This window comes from Zophobas morio, unplaced genomic scaffold, assembly GCF_036711695.1.
Source record: "Zophobas morio isolate AGI-343-1 ecotype UQ-CSIRO unplaced genomic scaffold, CSIRO_AGI_Zmor_V1 ptg000046l, whole genome shotgun sequence".
Classification (NCBI taxonomy): domain Eukaryota; kingdom Metazoa; phylum Arthropoda; class Insecta; order Coleoptera; family Tenebrionidae; genus Zophobas; species Zophobas morio.
Window position 1 is genome coordinate 2,839,363 of NW_026972151.1, and position 20,071 is coordinate 2,859,433.

Genomic DNA, 20,071 nt, shown 5'->3' on the forward strand with positions numbered 1-20,071 from the left:
TTTTATTAGTGAGATAATTTACGAAACTATTAGATTGTTCCTTATGTAATTTTATACATTCCTTACGAATATCTTGTAGATACTAAAACGCCAACAAGGTGATGACGTCCACTTAAAAAGTTTCAAACGCAAAACTAGTTAAATTGTTTGAAATAACATATTCCTGTACTTGTATAGTTGTAGCGTGTCACGTAACCAGTGTTTGACTTACGCTGGTGTTGAACTTGACCTCCATTCCCGTGAGTTCGAATCCCATACTCGTCAATTTTTTTTTTATTGAACATATTGAATTTGTTGGAATGTTTACTTAAGGGGCGGGGAATTTTAGACTATTTTTTTTATTCCGTATTTGCTTTCCTGGCGATACATTTCATAAAAATAGCGCTATTCCTATAATCTGGTTCATGAAAACGCAGATGGTTTACCTCTGTAAACATGCATAATGAACCATCACCACCACACCAAACACACCGACAGTACTACCTTGAGCCGAAATCCGAGTATGTTGGTGATCATGATGGTTTCGGTTTCGATCAGGTGATGATTTTAAGCGAAATTCGATACCTTTGAGATTGTGGCGCGACGCCTCGAATCGACGGAAACGACGACGCCGGATACAACATATCGAACGGGCGTCGCGACGCACTCTTCTCGCGTTCAGGTGCGAATTCAGACTGACGGAATTTTGTTGTATAGAGGATAGGCGGGCGTCACTGATTAAATTAGCGATTCCACGTGATGGTTTGTATCGATTTGGGGAGATAAATGACATGGAGGATGAATTATCTATACCGCCAGCGACCCGAAGTTTGACCTTGTCACCCTAGTTTAATAAGTGGCTGGCGTAATTTGGAAGTTTGAAGGAATTGAGGTTATTTTGGGGGAGGGAGGATTTGGGAGAAGGGTGTGGGGAAGCTTGGAGGACTAAACATTGTCTGTAAATCGTTGTATGTTAAACTGAGTGAAAAAATGAAATAATGCAAATTTTAATTACTTTAAAGTTCACGACTGTTAGCATTCAGATTTATTTGCTAGTATTTTTTTAATTCAGTGTACAGCCTTTTCGAATATGCTAGAACAGTCTAGAGTATTCGAGAATACGTCGTCTGAATCAACGGTTACATCAAAACATCACTCATCTTTCAGTCTGGTAGTTTTTCTTAGAAGTTGAATAGTAATGTAACTTTTTGCTCTTATTTTTGAATGATTGATGGCTGTTTTAATATTTAATACGTTTTCTACGAACTCTTTTAAATTTTTAAAGTGAAATATCACTGACAGTTTGGCTCGTAAACGTCAAATGTCATGAAAGTGTTTAAAAGGGACCTGAAACCGTGTGCGCGACAGCTGTTACCACAGCACTAACAAATTTTCATGACAAGGAACTGAGCAGAAATTAAAAAATTATTAAGTTACTTTAGATTTACGTATATAAGGTCAAATTACGTGTTAACGAGGTTTAGATTACGACTTAAACCAATTATTGCATTACTCAAAAAGGCTGACAAAAACTGTGTTATTTATACGGGACTGTTATAAATGATTCCAATGGCGTACTTGGCCATGGATTTCAAATATTTGTGTCTTGTTATTGTAATGAATTAGTTTTATTTTTTAATAAGATATGAAGCATTTAGGTAACTAGTTATTCAGATGCGTGTGGTCTTTGTCGTGCGTCCGCGGGTATTTAGTTAAGTTCAAAACTGAGAGGCGACACGTTTTCATGACCTACTTCCAGCCTATAGTCATTTATAGAAACATGAATTAAGGTCATAAGAGAAAAACAATTATCTACGCTATGATCATTCTCGTAAAAGTGGGGGAATGAAAGAAATCTGATAACCAGCCATTGATATTTTATAGGTTAGTGAAGTTGTGTTTAAACTAGTTTTTTTTTTTTTCAATTTACTATATAAAATTTGGATGCGGGCATCGACGCTCTGGGGTACCGCGGCTGCTGGCGCCTCCGGAAAATTTCCAATTTCCAGATGGTCCCATTCTCCCCTGGTGTTACTTCTTTACAAAATGATATTAAATAAGAATCTTAACCTCACTTTTTTTAGGGATAAACTTAGTTTCTCAAAATGTAAAGCAGCTTTCACATCTAAAGCAGAGTTTAGACTGTCATGGCTGACTCTTATGCCAGTTGTATTGAAATGTACTATACTTATAATTATAATAATCATAGTGCGCGGACATTGCCGAGTAATCCATAGGCGTGCGAGCTTTGCGTTGCAAACCGTAAGGTCGTACGTTTACGTTGACAACTATTGTTCTGAAATTTTGCCTTATAGTTTACAGTTTATGGGAAAATCAGCTTCTATTTTTACACTTAAATATACGATTTTTTCAGTGTTTCCGAAACTGTAAGTGAGCCGTCTTGTATGTACTTGTACTGCAAATTTTTTCATTTTCGTATTATTAGTGTTGGCCCAAATGTTGTTGCCTCTTTAGTGCTTTATTAAATTTTTTTGTAATACTTACTTCGGTTCATCCGACAAAGGTGTGCTTTCATGTTTTCTCGATGTTTCTCTATCGTCTATGTCGATTTTTGTTGCACAGATAAACTTGTAAAGCACAGGATCGATTGTTGTTAAATTTTATATGTATGTTAGGAATATCGCGTACATGGTAAAACGCGAACCAGATTTTGTCTAGTCGTCCCCACTAACAAATTGCTGACGTCACCTCACAACTGTGATTGGTAAATGATACTTAAATTTTATAAAATACTCCTGTATTTGTGGTTTATGAATCTGTGTTACTTTTTCTTCCTACAGTGTGACTACTAATATCTATATTTTTTAAATTATAGGGGTTATCTTCACATTAATAAAATTTTTGCATACCAAATTCTCTAATTTTTCTTGAATAACTAATGAAAGTAATAATAGAGCACAAATTTATTCCTGAGTTATATTGCCTCACCTGCATCCTAAAACAAGCCTCCCTTGTAAGAGAGGCTATTATTGCTGGTTTGAGAATCCAAACAACGTTAATTATGTAATCACAAGGGTTAAGGGAGGCGAAGATAACGAATTAATTATAAAATATGAGCATGGAACCAAGAGATTCTAAGTATGTTAAAATCTTCTTCTAAAAATGATGTCACTGCAGAGTTTCACAGAGGTCAATACAGTGTTATATCCACCCATCAAGAAATTTCTGCGTGTAAAGCTTAGAGTCAATCTAGATGATATTTTAATACTTTTAAAGTAGCGTTTGGCAGTGTAGTCGGAATTGACGCGTTCCTGAAAGAATTAACAACTTACATTTAATCTCCGGGTGACAGTTTCTGGAGGTTTCCTGGAGAAATGGTGCACATACAACATTTCACCTTCGTATAGTGAGCGTGCACACAATATTTCACTTACGGGTGATATGTATTGAGAAATGTTTTCCTCCAAACTCCAAATACACCTTGTCAACCACGAAACTCCATAATCAACTTTGGAATTGCCAAAGAAAAATAATCTAATTATTATTTAAATTAATCGCATATTTTAATATATGTTTTCTCCGTGTTACTTCAAACAATCAGTTTTTGACAGACTTTATGTAGAATTGTTTCGTAAAGTGAGATTTATTCAAAAGACGCTGAGAGTACAAAGCAGATCGTGGCCAGCCCTTAAGGGAGAGCTTTGTGAAATTCCAGGTAGAGCTGTTTCTAACGGCCGATATGCTCCTACCATACTCTCCTTCAAAATAAATTTTCTTTCAATTGGTACATTCGTTTTGAATATTTATAATACTACATGAAACATGAAGGGACATTTTGTTGACAACGGTCTCGCAGAATCCACTCTCAAATGGGGTTTTGCGGCAAATCAAATGCAAAATTCATGTGTGTTCCGTATATCGAAATTACACAGTGCATTGTTTACATATTGAGGATTTTTTGACGTAAATATTACAAATAAAATTACAGAGAGCGCCTGACTAACGACTGTTGAATAAACGAGAACATAAATGGGAAGTACGACAAAGTTTGTTGATTTTATTGGTTGATTTATAGAGCTTTCAGTCATCATTAATAAATAAGTAAATGCGGTCAGCTTAAAATAGAATCTCGTAGACTATAGTTAGGTAAACTGCATGATTATTAAATTTTTAATTTTTCTGTATTTAAAGATATGTATTGTTCAAACAAGTGGTACTTCGTAAAATATGCTTTCTATTTTTCCAATTTTTTACTCCGCCTGTATTTGCACAGTTTGTGTTGGATATTTTAGTGTGGTACATTTTTTTCTTGAAAATCTTTTGCAAATATTAACTTTCACAGTTAATTGAATACAAATACTATTATTATTATAACAGGCAGTGAATATTTGCAGACGATGAGTTCATACGTCTATAGGAACACAACGAGCCCGCCGAGTTACTAGGAGCGTCTGGTAGACACTTAACTGTCACGTGGAATGAATTTAAGCAAAATGAAAGAAACTCTTTTCAATAAATAATATTTAGAAAAGAGTTTTTTGATATGAGTCGTTTGAAATATTTTCTGCCGGGAACGTATTATGAATGACAGGAATGAATCTTTAATGGACTTTTATTAATTTTTAATTTTTTATAAGGGAAGCTACCCAAAATGTTAATCGTTTTAGCTTTAAGTATTCATTTAGAAGAATCCCTAGAAATATTTATACAAAGCTAACCGCTTTAAATGCGATGCTTACAGGTTTAATCATTTATTGTAGAGGTACGTTTGACTTCGTTAATATTAACGTCAAAAAAACCCTAAAACAACGTTAATAATACATGTCGAGTCTGTTCCAACACACGCACTTAACCTGTTTTTGTCCTGTACGTGAATACCCCCAAAGTATTTATTCCATCAAGCGAACTTCTTGTTCGAGCGTAATTACTAATTACCTACACGAAATTCCTAGTTCCGAATAGAACGTTTACTGTGTAATGTCTACCCAGAGCAGTAGAACACTTACTTAAAACTTTTCGAAATTGTTGGAAGTCGTTCCCGTCCGATCAACTAAGTTTCTATTTTCCCCCCTCAACGTGTAACGTTTGTCTATGAAATGTGTACAAGCCATGCAAATGTAGAGTTAGGGTGGAACTGATCTGTTCAGAACAAGGAGCTTCATGTAATTAAGATCGAACTTTACAGGTAAGTTCGTTTGATCAAATAACTACATTTCAACTCCCTGTTTCTCCAGATTATTTATCGTGTAGTTGTTTAAAGTTTCGTTAGGATATCGCTAATGAAATGCTCAAGTGACAGTGTTGTCGGGACAAGGAATATTTATTACCGTAAAAACAAGTTCCTTGGTGTTGTTTAACATCGTCGGTATACAGCATTACGGATTTAGTTTCGACGTTTTCACGATAGTGACGATAGTGTGTTCTGATAAAAAGTAGTTTTAGAAACATTTGTGCTGTCATTCGAATGGCTTTTTATTAAATAACTAATAAGAGTAGAAATTAATTGGTCTAAAGTTATAAAGATACAAATTCCTTCGCACCTCACGTAGACATTTTGAATAGGATTCACCTAGCAAATATTTAAGATGAGGTCAGTAGAATTTTGATGGGGATGGACAGACAAATTTTGGCTATTAATCTATTAGGTTGATGATAACGTCCAAACACATGTTCAGTTTCAGAGCAATCACTAAGAATGTAAAATTTATTATATACAAACTTTTGACTTTTTTCTCAAAATCTCGACATGGCTGGGCAGTGGGCATATTAATGTCTAATATAATAATATTAATATAACAATAGTAACATTATTGCAATTAGTTCTAAAATAAAACTCCAGTGACCCACCAAAAAATGTTTCAAATTCCTTCCAAAACAAGACACCAGCAGCACCAAGATTCATTTAAATTCTTTAAAAAAAGATACTAGTGTACTCCAAAATTATTTCAATTGATTTGACAAATGATTGTTTTTTTTTAAGAACGTGCAGTTTCGTCGATTGTGTATTTCCTAAGTTAAATTTTCAATTTTTCAGAAAAATTTTGGTTAGCATTTTATTATCTACACGATACTCATAGAGTAGATTTAGTATTTCACGATCAGTCCAATAAAGTGCCGAGAAAATATGAAATTCACCAAATGGACACTATGGTAGTACTTCCCTGGCTTCCACCTTGGAAGTAATAGTAACAGATCAATTACAAAAAACATTTTTATTCCCGAGCGTAAACTAAGGAAGTATTGTAATCGAGTCCATCGGGCGACTGCTACTTCCATGCTTTCTCGATGTAGAGTACGAAAAATATGTCTCAAGGATTTGCTTATACAGGGTGACAATTAATGAATCCGTCAATTTATTTTATTGAATAAATCAAGAATTGAAAAACTGAAAACTTTGAAATCTTGTAGACGTTTTAAACTTACTGTAAACATGGTAAATTGTTAATCAAAATATATTTATTTGTTCCCCCAAATAAATTGATGACGTCATCTCAAAATTTTGCCGAATAAATGCTACCCAAAATGTGCAAAATTTGGTGAGTTTTTAATTGTGATTTATGATTGCATTCTTATTTTTACTTTACTTCCCGAGCCTAAGCGAAGGAAGTATTGTATTCGAGTCTGTTGGATGATTCTCTAGTTTTACGATTTCTCGACTTTTCATGACCCCTAGTATACGAAGAAATAGGTCTCTAGTTTCCGTCCGTTTGTTCGTCTCTCTCTGTGTACGTGTGTCTGCCTGTCTGCCTCTCTGTCTGTCTGTCTGTCTGTTTGTCTACCATATTCCGGATATTTACTAGACAGATAAACTCCGTAACTACTAGACCAATTATTATCAAATTTTGTATGTATATTAGGAATATCATGTACATGGTAAAATGCTAACCAAAATTTGGCTAATGACCCTTACCAAAAATGCGATGACGTCCGCTTATTAAATATATTGCATAATTAACATTACCGATTTTGTATGAAATAATATACTCCCCGACTTGTGTTTATTATTGCTATATTTGTTTATTGCTTACTCCGCATTGTCTTTATCAACATAATACCCAACCTCCTTAAAACAAGTGTTCAGCTCAGTGGTAAAGTTATTGCTCCATAGACACAGGGTCGATGGTATGAGGCCAGCGACCGGCACACATTTTTTTTTATTTAAAATAAATTTAATAAAATTAATCATTCTTTCATTTTTTATTGATCAAATTAAGAATAAGCTTCCCTATTTTCTCTAAAATGTAAAAGTACGCTCGTCTTTATAACAATAAAATAATGATAACTTAAGAATTATAATAATAACATTCGGAATATTTTGTTCAATTGAGGTTTATTAATAATTTTAGTCATGTGTTTTGAGTTAATAAACTCATTCAAATCAGACAAATGTCTATGTGACATTCTTCCGATGTATAAACATAAACATTTTAAACACTACGCATATTGCTGAGATGCCGCTTTTCCCGCTGGTAATGTACTGTAAATATATTTTACAACGTCCGTACTTGTGCAGAGACGGTCTATACGGATATGCTTGTGATGCTGGACCATTAGACCCCCGAAGTTACCTAAGGGAATCTTTCTGGTTTAAATGTAACGGAAAATAAAATGTAGGAGTATTTGTTTTAAATTTGGTTATCACAAAAACACGATTTCGTCTTCGACTGATCGTTTGTTGACAGATATGATCTCGAGATTGTGCAAAATGCAAAATTGGCCACTTCCAGTAATTTATGAATTGCAGCTAATCAGCCACCTGCATAAAGAGCTGCCTTCTGAGTTTTGTTTGCACTATCGTTTCTCACTCTTATTTTGCTTTTTTGATCGTTCAACAATTCCAAAAGTGTAAGGCAAGTAAGTTGAAATACGTGTCCCTGCAAAAATCATAATTAACGTCATCACAAAATTTTTTAAAGTAAAAACTTATTTGAAACATACGCAAGCTTTACTTTAAAATTACATATGTTTATTTCAACTTATAGGAATTCTCATAAAAAATATACATAAAATCCGCTAAATCAAATTTTATAATTTTTCGAAAATGCTGGATATGTTTCATTGTAGTTCAGGAGCAATGGAAATTCTGTCGAAACAACTTTCGTGCAATTTTTTTATGAGATGTCATTTAATTTTATAAAATATAACACCGCTGTGCTTGTGGCTCATGAACCCGCCTTGATTTTTTAGCCTGGCCATCCGAAGTTTCACAAAAAATCGAAAATGTCTAATAAAATTTTATACTGTTATAAACGGCACGCCGTCATTACTTCAACAGTGTACCACTTGTAACCCGAAGGTGGTGCGTTCGAAATGCTCATGGTGGGGGGGACTCTTAATACCTATATTGTATTAATTTATAGGTGTCATCAATCACAAACAATTAAATTTTATAATTTTTAAAGAACCACGATTGCTTGAACTGTACTTCAAAGGCAAGGGAAGTTCTGTCTAATAACTTTGGACCAATTTTTTGACATAGACGCAGACATGCTATTGGTATTTTTTTTATGCTTAAAACTTCCTCTAAATAGAAACTTGTTAAATTTCTTAAAACTCTACATAAAAATCAGTCTAAAGTTCGTTAGACAGAATTTTTCCCATCGCTGCAACACAACCAAACTATGTTAAAGATTATTATTATTATTAAAGATTTATTTAATACTCTTTGTTAAGAATGAACTTACTAATTTTGATATGTGTACTGCAACACTAGCAGCGTCTAAAACTAAAAGAAAATTTGTTCTCGAACTACAATTTCTAGGAAGCATTTATTTAATAATTTTTGTGATGACGTCATTAACTTTCTAGAGGGGACGAATACATAAATTTTCATATATCTGTGATCCTTAAATCAATGTGGGTACATTGCCAATACTGACTAGACTACATCATACTTACTTACTAAATTTTGGACATGCCGTCGTCAATTTTTTACAAGAGATGAACAGGACAAATATGGCGTTTCATATAAAATTCCGCACCCTTATATCTTGAGAACCGGGGGATATTGAAATTCTGTGAACGCCTTTGTTTTTAGCTTGAAGAGGATAATTTAATTTAGTATATTATATATAGGGTACACATAAAATTTTAAAAGTATGATACATTAGAGAAGATAATTTTTTCACATGATTTATCGAAGTTGATTTCGTTTTCGTCAATCAAGACTGAATATGTGAGTTATTAACGGAAAAGTGTGGGACTGATGAAAACAACTTTTTTCCAATGTTGGGTCTAGTACTTCAAATAAAGAACAAAGAACTTTTTTTTAATGCGTTTTTTCTGTATTCTTGTAGTATGTACATTTCTGAAACCATTATTATTTTAAAATTCGCATTCAAATCCTTACACATAATAGTTTGCAGTTTAAAACTTGAAGACTGAAATGAGGGAATAAAAAATTCTCGGTTGCAATAAAACGATTAGAACTTTAGCGGCCTTTTTTTACAAAATAATGACATTTATTTACCTAGAATCGATAGTTTTTATTGTGTAAGAAACGTGTATGTTTACTGTATTTCAAAGTATAATCTACGTTTGTTTACGCGGGAAATAGATCTCGTAAAGAATGAAAAGTAGGATATGGATATTTCTTCTAACTTTGATCCGATGTACTAACAGACAACTAGTTTGTCACAGTAAACAAAGTCTAATTTAAATAATTTGTAACCTGTCAAAGTTAAAACAGCCAGAGAATCAGAAAGTAAAAATTTCATTAAACGTCAAGTTTAAGTTAGTAACTATGTGAAATAACTACCAAATTATCCGGGGAAAATAAGTTACTTCCTCCAAAGTTTTAGATTCAGTTGGGTGAATAATATTGACTCAGTTCTATTTCGTGTAGGTTGTGCAGACTTATCTGCCTTGTATTTTTCACTAATTCTTAGGCACACCGTTATAATATAGTTGACAATAGCTGAGCTAATTGAAGAAAAGAATAAAGTAAAATAAGAATAATTAAAGGAGTTGAAATTGAGCAGGATAGCTGGATAGCAAGGGCTGCCCCTAAAATTGAATTTATATACATTTCGTAAAATGTTATGAAAGGACGTTGGAAATCCGAGAAGAGGATTAACGTTATTAGCATGAAAGGATCCAGGGTTTGGTCTAAAGTTGGAGATGGTTATCGAAGTGGTTTCCTAGGTAAACACCCTTTTGAGCCTCAAGTCCAGGAGCAGGTTCCTTTCATCTTGTTTTTTTCCTTAATTACTGTAAAAAATATCTTTTTATAGACGCATTTTATACTGACGTGTACTTCTTAGTTATTGTTATTTATCATTGTATATATTCCACTTCTAGTGACTACAACTTTCAACCAAATTTAATGTTTATTTTAGTCGTTTGTACCATACTTTGCACAATTCTTGGTGTAGGATTAAAATTATTCAGCAATAAAAACTAAACTCCCGCTATTTTCATTTAAACGGGTTTAATTAATTTCTTTTGATGTTAACTTCAGAAGTGGGATAACAACACCCATGTGCACAATCACGGCTTGAATGTATGTCCCGTCACAGTGTTAATGTAAACTCTTCTCTTTAATGCGAATAAACAATTACCGACGCACCAACTTAGAGAGAACGTTGTCTCAGCAAACATCGAAAATTTTCCGTGCGATGTATGTGCATGCAGCAGAACGGAGTCGACGAAGGATGAACGATAATCACAGCTGCGAGCACGTCCTAACTTATTTAGTAACGCGTAATTCTCCTTGTACGACACGTTTTGTGTCACTCTTCATTTCCACTTCAATTAATATCGGGGATATGAAAGGAGTTTGTCATTAATCCCGACCGACGGGCGGTTCTCTGACACGACGACAATTCTTATTAAAATGCTTACGACCGGCCCAAGAACGCGAACGACGTCTAGGAGGATTTTTTAAGTGGCACGCAGGGAGCTCCTAATCTCTTTCTCAGAAATTTTGGAAGCACATCTCTCGAGAGACGTTCGTTTTAAAGTTGCACGAGTTATGCTCACGTCGGACGTGGCGAAAGTGAAGGAACTAAAAGCTTCAGCATAAATATAAATGTGACGTATTCAAATGTGGCGAAAAAAGAGTTTTATATCTTGAGAGACTTTGATGCAGGCAATAGGTCGAAGAGAATATTTTGTTTCGTATAAAGCATTCTGCCTTATTCAGAAACGAATTTGTGTTTTGAACAGTCTGGTTTCTAAAAGAACACGAATTATTAACTTTTTACAATTGAGACAGATTAGTTGTTAATAAACTTTTTATAAAATTTCTTAATTACGATTTTGTTATGCATCGAAACACAGTACAGATAATACAACTGAGACAAATCAGATACATAGAGGGTCGCTAGAATGTATGGAAACGGCTAAATATCTTCAGAACCGATTACACAAATCAACTGAAATTAGGTACACAGGTACAAGAATTTGTGCTCTAATTATTCGTCAAAAAAATTATTTTTTGCTTCATTTGTTTTCGAGATGCAAGGCCAACTTGATTTTTTTTTAATGGCACTATCAGATAATGAATGCATTTTTGAATAGAGCTTCTTTTCTGAATTCATTGTTATAGCACAATCATATTTTCTTTCTTTCTCTTCTTAGACTCCTCGAAGAACTGTGAATTTTGTTGTACGTACCTTTCAATAACACCCTGTATATTCCAAAAAGATACTTATTAGCTTTTATAACATACTTATTGTCTTGATGAATAAAATAGTAGTACTCTTAAAAAAAAAGAATTAGCAGGTTCCGGTAGAAAGTTTTGGGACGCAATCTAAAGTTCCCTTATTAAAAACGACGTACGGATTACCTCTGGATTTTATTTTGCGCAGTTAATTATCTATGATATTGAAAGTTTAACTTTTAGAACTTCTTTACAGAACTTAGAATATCTTAATTTCGGAGGCTTTCACGGTCGGGGTCAATACACGATCGTTTTCCGAGTTGGGACCGTGTTAATTGAGGTTTTGGGCTCAACGTTTCGCACACTTTCGTAAGTAGCATCTTCAGGAGCAGGGTTAAGAAATTAGGAAAAAAGCAAAAGCAGCATCTCTAATTTCTTAACCCTGCTCCTGAAGATGCCACTTACGAAAGTGTGCGAAACGTTGAGCTCAAAAACTCAATTAACACGGTCTCCAAGTCACTGGAGACATATTTATTTATAATTCCAAGTGACAATTGTTACTGGGATTTATTCAAAAACAATGACAATACGAAAAGAAACCTGTCAATGCATTATGTAAACAATAACTTAATGTTTAAGTATTCTTGGTCGGAATTAAATATTTTTACGTCAGCATATTGCACATATTGTTACGTTGGTCGGTGAATAAAATCGGCGTGGGTTAAACTCAACAATTTATTTAATAGTTACTCAGATTTACACGACTAATTACAGAGCGAATATGTACAAAATAATTCCGGCGCAACTTGGCTGGATTTTCTCGACACTCTCTGGACTCGACTCGCTTGAATAGCTGAATCATCCTCGTTCCCGACGGTGGCTTCTATTTATACCCTTACGTTCTTCTCCATGAATCGAGAACTCCGCCCGGCCATCTTGAACGCTTCTAGACTTGTCTGGAGCAATCATTCGCGACTTCCGCTTCCATGACTCCGGCCACCGACAATGAGTCATCATTGCCGTATATACTAGAATCCATAGGCGTCGTACCGGGGCGGATTTCCTTTTGTGGGGCTATCTCAAAGACAAAGTTGACAAACAAGAACCAACAACATGTGAGAATTTGATTGAGCGAATCAGAAATGCTTGTGCCGAAATTTAAGCAGACATATTTCTCAGCATACAATCAATATGCATTGAATTCGAAGGCCATCATTTTGAGCACCTTTTTTAATGGAAAGATGATGAGGCGAGGGGACTCATGTAAATTAGGCACCCTGATAAGTAAGAGACGTTGGGACTCATATAAATCAAGCAGTCTGATAGGCGAGGGGACTCACCTAAATCAAGCATGTTGATACGTGAGAGGCAAGGGGAGTCACGTTAATCAAGCACCCCGAAGGGAACAGAAAATTACTTCATCCACATCGTTCTTCCTGATTTAAACTAAACATAATTAATTCGCCCGTTATGTACATTTCTACAGGTAACAATTTCCAAGTTATTCGAAATTTGCAACATGACGTTGAATTTCGAGTATTTACATAAAACGTGGTATTTTTTATTGCCAATGTATTGCAGAGTGGTATGCATAAGTTCTTAGTAGAAGAAATTAAAAAAAAATAAATTTCGTCGATTCAGCGTATCACGAATTGAATAGAATGTTTGTAATATATTATACGTACTTTTAGCCGTAGACTCCGAACCTGAAATAAAAAATAGGAATTCCCATTTAAGGTTTCGAAGTTAATCCCTGCCCGACCTACAAGGAGGGGAGGAGGAGGGCTAATTTTAGCACTAATATATTTCCCCCGCGGCATGTTATAGTTTTGATGCTGGACATTTTTTCGCAAAGTGCTTATTTTTCGAGATATTTGAAAGTTTCAGGCTAAAAAAATCATCCTGTATAATACACATTACTTCAAATTTACTATTTGCAACTTCAAAACAGGATAAATCGCGTAGAAAATGATTTAAATTAACCATTAAATATTCGATAGGGCCCACCGAATCGTCAAAATTTATTGTCAGAATGTGCGTGGTATGAAATGTAGAATCCATTCATCCTTTCCTAATATTTCTACCTCCGACTCCGAGTATGATGTAGTATGTTTAATCGAAATATGACTTGATGATTCTGTTCTCACAAGTGAGTGATTCCCAGATGTTTTTACAGTATTCAAGTGTGGTAGAAACTGAAACTTACAAATCGTTCTAAGGGTGGAGTTATTCTCATAACCGCCACAGCAGATTTGTGTGCTTTAATCGGTCTTTAATTGTAAATTTGTATATTCCTGAAAATATTCAGTCCGACACATTTCAATTATTTCTCGAAATCTTTGAAAAATTCCTCTCTGTAAAGACGAATTCTCTCGTAGTAGGCGATTTGAACATTCCGCATTTTCTGGAGCAATCCTCGAATTATTTAAAAAGTATATTATTGAGACAAAGCACTTCGTTCATAAATTAAAGTCAAAATAACCATATAAAAATTGTGACAGTCGACTAGTTTTCTATAATCCCGTCTCAAATGTTGTACAGTTGTAAAAGATAATGATGCGCTACTAAATCTGGATCCATATATCCAGCTGTAAAGAATTTTTCTGTTAATTGATAATGTATCTCTTCCAAATTTTCCAGTTTTATCAGGCACTAATATTATGTATAATTTGAAAAAGGAGATTCTACAAATACGTATATTCATTGTTTGATACATTCAATTTACCTAAACCTAAACCTAAACCTAAACCTAGCTGGTCGACATTGCTTTCTCAAATATTACTCAGCTCAGCTTAAGCGACAAATTAAAGCAAGAAATATATTTCATCGTAAATTTAAAAAAAACAAATCTCAGTTCCATTATGATGAATTCCCTAAAATTCGAAAGAGCGTAAAAGAATTAGTTAATGCAGATTATTATTATTAATCATATTTGAATCACGTGCAGTTTTCGCTAACACGCAGTCCAAAAGAATTTTAGAAATTCTTTCAAAACAAAAAGGGCCGAGGGCCGATCACGAATTCCATATAGAATGCAATGTGATGAAGCTGATCTTACAATGAAATGAAAAGTTGAAGCATTCAAACATTTTTTTTCAATTGTTTTCCTTCCATCAGCTGTTACTACTTCAGATCTTTTCACATCAGCAACTAGATAATTAGCTCTGCATAAATCTTACTACCATTTCAAATGAACAAGTTAATTTAGCTAAAAAAAAATTAAAACGTTTTATATGTGCTGGCTGTGTTCCTGCATTTGCCCTAATGCACTACTTGCATCGCTAACTCTTATTTTCAACAAATTTATTAAAATTAATACATCCCCGGATGCCAGATGCATGGAAGCCAGCAAGAATTTGTCCAGTTCTCAAATTTGGCATCATCTTAATTTTGTCGAATTTTGCAAACATTTTTGAAAGTACTATACAGCTCCATCTATTGTAGCGCAAAAAACATATCAATTAAATAGCATGACTTTATGCGTGATCGTTCACCAGCCAGTGCCAAACTGTTCGAATGGTAATAGACAGATTAACATTTGACCGTATAAATCATACTTATACTCAACTACTGCGTAAACTACATCAAATTAGTTTCTCTACTCTTTTTTTATCTTTATTGACGTCGTACTTATGAGAGAAAGTTGAGTGTGGTCTAAGTATACTTAGTTATATGTTAACTCATTACAATCATCAGTTATGTCCTAGGGCTCAAATTTGGGTTCAATTCTCTTCCTTCTTTACGTTGATGATGTTACTGCTAGTATCTCCAAATTGAAATTGTATTTGTATTGTCTTTTATATGCCGACGATTTAAAGATTTACAGAGCTATTAATAGTGAAGAATATTGTCGACTGCTGCAGGAAGATCTTAACAGAGTTAGTAGATGGGGTAAGAATAATGATCTTACGTTAAATAAAATCAATTTATAAGCACTCGTAATTTAAAATAAATGGTGATGATAACGCTTGTCGCGCTGTACACGTAAGAGTGAAACATAGAAATTAAACTAAACGACATTTTCTACGAATTGTAATAGCTGGATCACAATGCGATAGTTTAGGCTTTTTTATTGCTTCGACTTCCGTGTATTAAAAAAAACATTGCATTATATTTTGATTTTCGATACTGTATTTAACACTTGGTTAATTATAACTTGTGTAGGTCTAGGAGAGGTAAAAATTTCTCTAGGGGAGGCTGAGGCCTGTCTAGGGGTTATGAAACGTCGAGAAAATATGATAGTACCAAGTCGCCCGATGGACTCAATTACTATACCTCCTTAGTAAAAATGGCCATTTAGCGATAATAACAACTTGAAGTTTTATGTTTATACATCGGAAGAATGTCTCGCAGAAATTAGTTTTGAATGAGTTTGTCGTCTCAAAGCACAGGATTAAAATTATTAATTAAGCCACAGTTTAACGGGAAGTAATAAATGCCATATAGCGTCGTATTCTTGCAGAATTAACATACTTATTTTATTTTGATTACATGATAGGCGATAAAAATCTGAGATCTGATTTTGCACTAGATGTTGGAGCAATATTTAAGATAAAACCCAGTTTTAACGAGAACATGAATCACGTTGTTGCTTCATCTCTTAAAATCTTAGGTTTCTTAAATCGAAATACAAATCCCTTCATTGATCGCAAAGCTCATATATTATTATCTTTTGCCCTCCCGAGACTAAAATTGATATTTTACTCCCTGTAAATCGGGACTAAAGTGGCTCTTTTTGACCCTAGAGATAAAAAGTGTTTCCATAACAACCAAACACTTTTTAACTTAAAGTTGTAATATAAACACATCGAAAGATTTAAAATGGCTCGTCTTATTTACACCTATAGCCTTGGTTACCCGACGAGGGTTACTATCGCGATTAATGGTAATTTCGAATATTTTCTTCCATTTAAAATTTAGTATCTATAGTCCCGAGAGGGCAAAAAATAAAGTGCGATGTAATCCCTCAAGTAGTTATTGCCCTCGCTAATGCTCGGACACTAAGCTCCACTTTCGGGATTACAACGTGCACTTTAGTCTCTTGGTATATAATATACTATTATGCATGGGTCGCTCCAAGCTGGAATATTGATCTATAATATGAACGCCATTTTCCAATTTTCGGGCGTTTAATTTAAAATCAGTGCAATGACGATTTTTAAAGTATTTGTATAGTTTTGGAAATTTCATTGTACCCTATAAAATTTTATTGGCAATAACGAGACGGACAGTAGTACAATAGCAGGAGATCTTTACCACTTAAGTTGTTGCGTGCCGGTAGTCCCCAGATGTTAGAAAGGAGAGTAATCCAGGTCCGGACAGGGACCATCGTTACTCATGAACTGAAATGACCATTATTTTATGAGTACAACTACCTGCTAAATGTTTTCAGACAAATTCGAGTGAACTGGTGTGAACCATAAATATTTCTTACCATTGTACTACTGTCCGTCTCGTTATAATCAATAAAATTTTATAGGGTAGAATGAAATTTCCAAATCTATACTTTCGAACTTACGCTGAGTATTACCTTCGTGGATTTTCTGTTGCTTTCTGAACATCAAATCGAGTTCCGTCGTTCCAGGCGTATCACTTCGGGTGTAATATCTTCAAAAAAACTTTTAGTGGGTACCATCGACTGCAATGATTTATTGTCTCAATTGTTTCTTAACATACATTTAGACCTCAATCCGTATATATATCCTACTACTAACCTGTTGAAATTACTGCATTGTGAGAGTAAGGTTCAAATTAGCGACTACTGTTATTTCTTCTAATAATAAATGATATTGTTCTAAATATTTCGCGTGAGAAACTTCTATTTGGAACTCTTCAATATAATACAAATTCTGTTATTAGTTGGTGTAAAGATAATCGTTTAACACTAATTAGATACAATTGTTACATTGTTTCCTATTCAAGAAAACTATTTAATTAATCTTCGTTGAACATAATATTACGATGATCGGTGATTAAAAATCGACAGGGTAAAACTCAAAAATTTGTTTCTTAATACCTCGAATTTACACGACTGATTACATAGCGATTATGTACAAAATAATTCCGACTGGACTCGACTCGACTGAATTGGCAGAATAATCCTCGTTCCCGACGGTGGCTTCTATAAGGCTGGCGTCTGGTTCGCTTTCGCCCAATACTAAATACATTGAAAACATGGTCATAGTTTCCGGAGTTGCATTTTAAAAATACTGAAGTCTGCAACCAAATCAGAATCTAAGTAAACCTGTATTTTGCTGCAGCATCATAGCTCGCTGAATGCCGATTTCTCGTTTCAATAGATTCCGACTTTTCGCGAGTTATTTACCTCAGTCGTGGATTTTTTAGGATCATAAATGCTATCAAAAGAAAGCTGACACTTTTCCCCAGCGGACCTCCTACCTCAGAATGCAAACAACTTCAGCACTTCGTCAAAAAATGCATCAATGTGCTGGTTAAAGTGTGATTTAAAAGTTGGTCAACTTTACAATTTTTTTTTTGTAAAAACTGCATACTAGATATGAATATAAATATGGAGGTCCCCTGAACTGAAGTTTGTTAATTCGAAATATAATTTTTTTAAAGCGATATATCTCGTATTTTAATTAATTAGTAATGCAATTAGGAAACCACGACGATGTTTTCAATGTATTTAGTATAGCCTTAAGCCTATAGGTACTGTTGGATGTATGATTGTTATTCATACATACGTACCGAAAAAGATTGATATAAAATGATACACAAACATGTGCTGTGTAACACTGTATTTACTTGTTGTTGACAGTTCGGAGTCTATGTGCAAAGTGGTTAAAATCGGAAGCGATACATTGCAGGTAAAAGAGAAAGTTGGGGACGCTTGTTGACAAGGGTTGCGGTTGGTAGGTAAAACCGAAACCCGAACATGGTCCGGCGCCTTGAAAGAACTAACTTTCAACATGACAAAGTATAACAATTGCAAATATGAAATACATAATATGTGTCTACATGACAGGTGCATACATTGACAATGAAATAGAGTACAGAACACATAGAAAAAAAGGGGTAAATTTAGACACTGCACATTTGTTTATGTCGGAAGCACACACAGCTTAGTCACTTGCAGGTTAATCACATCATGCGCGGTTCTCACTGTCACTACGCGAATGGGGCCATGTAGACCGGGATGAACAGTAATAACGCGTCCCAGTGGTCCATATAAACGGGGGTGTGTGGTCTTCCTTAACGACCACCAAATCGTCCACCTTATGCTGTTGTGGCTGGCCTTGGTCCATTTTGGGCGATGATGAAGTTGACCCATATGTTCTGCTGTCCACCGTTTCCAAAATTGCTGCTGAGTACGGCTGAATTGTTGCCACCTGGAGAGCCGGTTCGTTGAGACCGTGGTGACGTTATCCTCTGGAATAACAGTTAGAGGGGTTCCAACGAGGAAGTGACCGGGAATTAAAGGAGTCAGGTCATTTGGATCTTTGGACATGGCGGTTAACGGGTACGAATTCAAACACGTTTCGACTTGTATTTGCAACGTCTGCATTTCTTGCAAATTAAATAAAAATATACCAGTAACTCGCTTCAACTGACTTCTCGCAGATTTGACCATTGCTTCCCCGATAGTCCCTATATGTGGTGCGGAAGGCGGAATGAAATGAAAATTGATGTGGTTAGTTGTCAAATCATTCAGCAAATTTGTATTCGAAGCCCGTTTAGTTAAAGTGACACGTGCTTGGTAAAGCACGGGATCATCCCACCACAAAGTTTTTTCGTATCGTCTGTCTTCGGGTTGAAATAAAATTTGATGATACATGTCACAAATGTCCGTAGTAAAAGCGACCTCATGCGTCCTAGATCGAATTATTGAATCGGAAATGTCGTTTTGTACTTTTGGCCCTGTACTGAGACAAGCATTTATGCTTTTTCCGAATGATGGTTTGGCTGAGCCGTCAAATACTACGCGAATCTTATCAGTGACCCCGTCATTTTTGAAAACCGCGTGGTGAGGCAAGAGGTAATAGGGTTCACTTTCGATTCTAAGCTCTGTCAATGGACCTAGTAAACGCATATGACCCAAATTAATGTATTCTTTCATAAAATCGTGATAATTTATTTTTAACATGACATTTTTTGCGAACTTTCGTTCCAATGTGTTGAACCGTTTGAGCGCGATTTCTGTCGGATTCCCCAAGTTTGGTAAAAATTCGTTAAATGTTAATCTGACTTGAAATCGTCCGTTGGATAATTGAGTGGCATTGTTAATAAAATAGTTCTCATGTTGTATTTCAAGAGCTGTGAGCGGCTTATCATCGTTTGAATAACTTTCAAGTTTCCAGAACTTTTCAACCTGGTTTTCTAAATTGACATTATTGACCGCGCAATGTAGATTTTGACGAGTGTTACTGGTGGGGCATCCATGCAATGGCCTTCCTACAATCCAACCTAATAAAGTTTTTTGTAATATTAAGCCATGTCCTATCGTTTGAATTTGACCTACACATAACAGTTGCCAAAATAATCCAGCTCCGATTAACAGATCGATTG

General features: G+C 34.8%; 1 protein-coding gene and 1 long non-coding RNA gene across 10 annotated transcripts in view; one reads left to right on the forward strand and one right to left on the reverse strand.

Moving 5' to 3' along the window:
- LOC135142399 (uncharacterized) overlaps positions 1 to 20,071 on the forward strand; it is a 283,252-nt gene that overhangs the window by 103,796 nt on the left and 159,385 nt on the right. The gene's annotated exons all lie outside the window — the stretch shown is intronic.
- Positions 1 to 20,071, reverse strand: part of Cngl (Cyclic nucleotide-gated ion channel-like) — a 360,771-nt gene that overhangs the window by 102,029 nt on the left and 238,671 nt on the right. The window lies entirely within an intron of this gene.